Here is a 3,321-nt window from a genome sequence, read left to right on the forward strand (position 1 = left end):
TGTTTCTGACAAAGGATGAATATTTCTTGAACAAGGCCATGCAATTTTTCGCCAGCATCGGATAAATACAGGGTATTATAACTTCAATAACAGTTTTTCAAATTCAACGTCGGGTTCTTTTTCACCAGGGTTTTTGATTAGTTTCATTCATGAGGTGTTTAGAGAACCAAATCATAATTTAGAAATGATTTTACGATATACTACCTCCGATTCTAATTAGAACTAGTTGATTAATTTGAGGAGATTAAAAAAATTAAATTAGTTATTTGTAACAAATATGTATTGTTTTTTACTAAAATATCCTTACTAATCAAGTGTATTGATTATAACTATCATTGTTAAAAGAATTACTTTAGAAAAAAATTTATAAATATGATAGACAAAGTGAATTAGAGTTTTATATTTAGAACCAAAATAAAAGTCAAACAAAATCTTATATTAAAAACCGGAGGTAGTACAAATAAATATGTGAAAGAATTTGTCTCGATTTACAGAAAAATACTTTTAAAAAATACTTTTGTAAGAATTCAAAACACTGCGTAAGAACAGATAGCAAACGCTGCAAGTTTCCTGAATCCACATTACTTGCAACTCATAAAATGATGCAACCAAACGGCACTTGCAATACAAAAACTGACCCCTAAATTAGCGTTCAACTGTAGACGATACGGCATGCATACGTTTCAGTGATCGACCAAAAAGTATGAAACTTTCACCTCAAAAAAAAAAAAAAAAAAGAAACTTTTCCAAGTAATGATGTCAACCGTCCAGCTATTCAGTCATACAGGACTTTGGCAGATTGAACTCTTAATTTTTTACTTTCGTTCTTTGATATCTTCTCAGCGGCCTTCTCACTTGCAGATATAGCTTTTTCTCTTGCTTTCATCTTTCGGACATTTTTGATCTCTTCAGAGGCCTTCCTTTCTTATCTTCCTGTTTCAGAAGACACCCCTAATCAGAGGAGGCAAAAAACCAAGTAAACAATTTCAGAGCAGCAAAAACTCAAAAAGAGAGAAACACACATACACACACACAAAAAGTACTCTTAGACTCTTGTCAGAGAGTGATGTTAATATTTGAGTGAAGGGTGACAAAGATTCAAGCATAAAATGTTGGAAATAATATGCAAGACATGAAAATGGAATGTCGAGTAGCAAGGACAAAAAGCAGGTGTGAAGATATTGTTAAAGTTGCAGTTCGCTCATCAACACAAATGGAAAACCAGCCAGAACATTGCCAAAATCTGATTCTCGCGAGTTGACTGAACTTGTGAATTTGCAGCAAACTCACAGCTTCATGAGTTTGCTGAATACGCAAGTCTGACCCAGCTCAATCCCTAGCCACACAAAAAATGTCCAAAATCCCTAACACTAGTAACTCTTCCGCCTTCCTTTTACTCCTCTCATTGCACAGATACATGAACAAATAAACACACTCTTCAGTCAAGCACAACCGCATTTTCTATGAGCACCAACTAGTGGGGATTGACCGACTGGGTTTAGGAATTGGAGAAAACATCAATCCGGGGTGGACTAAAGATGGGATGAGAAGAATGTGACGCCTATGTTTCACACTGAATAATATGGGATGATTTAAGAGATATTTAGTAGGTTGGTTCTAGAAATTCAATAGTCCCCTTCCCTCTTGAACACTCAACAATTAGTACCAAAACCTGATTGCCAAGCAGTTTGGAAAGAGTTAACCATGGAACGTTCTGACCAGTAATGAAGTGAGTGTCACTGAATAAACTGTCATGGAATATAGTCACTGGTATGCTGATTAAATAGCATCCAATACTCTATATCGTACACCAACCTTACAGAAAGAAAACACCTAAGATTTAAAGATGGGTGAACACAAATTTGGTAAAACATTATATTTTTACATATTTATTGCATTTTTAATCTGTGTGCAGTAACCTGGAAGGACAAATATAACGAAAGTACGTTATTAAAATACCAAATTCTTCGGATGACAAGTTTTATACTTGCCAAATGTTGGTTTAATAAAACATTACAGAGTTCAGACTAATGGGCTGCCTAGCCTTCATCTTTAAAACCATGCATTTAATGGTTCAGTGTCAATGTGATAATAACCCGCCTCAAGATAGTTGAACACAAATTTAGAGAAACTGTGCTGAATGAAGAAGCATGAAACTCCAAAACATCCAGATGTCCATTGAAAAAACGTGGGAAAATTAACTATATCCGCAAACATTTTTGGAACGAATTATTACTTAAGCTACTTTTCCTTCAGAGGTCTTGGTAAGTGGGAGTGGAGCCAGCGCTGTTGTAGCGGTGTCCGGATATGACATTTGAGAGACTATTTTATGACGTTCCTAAAAAACTGAAACTTTGGAAAATAGATGCCAATTAACCTCTCTACAGGACCAGTAACCTTCAGCATTCCCAATGATAACGCAGAAAATACAATACTTACATGCTGGGAGCACCAGAAACTGGGCCTTGAGCTCCGGACTCTGATGTGTCCATTGCTGCACATAAAAAGGGGGGAAATTTTCAAGGTTTAACAAGTGCAGAAGGCTAACTTCTACAAGAAAACAGTTACGGCGGCTTCATATAAAACAGGAAAGGCTTACAAGACAATCAAATCAAGAGCACCCGATATTCAGTAATCAGAGACAGCAAGTAAGAAGCGATTAGATCAACAATTAAAGAACCAAATTTCTTATTTTCCATTCATAATTTTAATTAAAAAAAAAAGAAAGAAAGAAAGACCACGGTTCTGCCGAGTTGCTGCAGAAAGTAAAGACCACGGTTCTGCTGAGTTGCTACAGAAAGTACCTTGAGGAACTTCCCCAGTGGATGGCTCGCTCATATCCATTGATACGGCACCATTTTCTTTTTCTTGTTCCTGTTTTTCGCCATGCTGAGAGAAGCGGCGGAGCAATTTGCAGCGTCCAAGGGCGATAGGGAGGACACCCAGGCCAAAACGGTGACAACGCCGCGGGTGGATTCTTTTTTTTTTTTTTTTTTTAATTCAAGTGTTTTATGCTCATTTTTCCTATTATGCCAAAAGGGTCCATATTCAGTTTTTTGTTCTTCTTTTTTTGGCAATTTTATGGACTTTGGGCCTCTTACGAACACCTTAATGCGTTAGGCCTCATACAGAGGCCCGTGTTTGGGTAACTCCTTGCCATGGAAGTTTCAAAGTAGATTGGGCTCAGAGGACCTATTTGGAAAGACAAATTATTTACCCCAAAAACACATAATATATACTCCGGCCCAAAAAAGGTTCAACCTTTTTCCCTGTAGTTAAAAAAAAAAAAAAAAAAGAAGTCTCACCATATTCAGAATCTTA

General features: G+C 36.5%; 1 long non-coding RNA gene across 1 annotated transcript; it reads right to left on the bottom strand.

Moving 5' to 3' along the window:
* Positions 1–2,101: 2,101 nt before the first annotated feature.
* LOC114762288 (uncharacterized) lies at positions 2,102–2,869 on the bottom strand. Its single transcript, XR_003742239.1, has 3 exons — positions 2,805–2,869; positions 2,440–2,494; positions 2,102–2,352 (listed from the first exon to the last, which is right to left on the bottom strand). It is a non-coding gene; the product is annotated as an uncharacterized LOC114762288 (long non-coding RNA).
* Positions 2,870–3,321: the final 452 nt, after the last annotated feature.

This window comes from Neltuma alba, unplaced genomic scaffold (assembly GCF_004799145.2).
Source record: "Neltuma alba isolate B1F8T4 unplaced genomic scaffold, ASM479914v2 tig00011206_pilon, whole genome shotgun sequence".
Classification (NCBI taxonomy): domain Eukaryota; kingdom Viridiplantae; phylum Streptophyta; class Magnoliopsida; order Fabales; family Fabaceae; genus Neltuma; species Neltuma alba.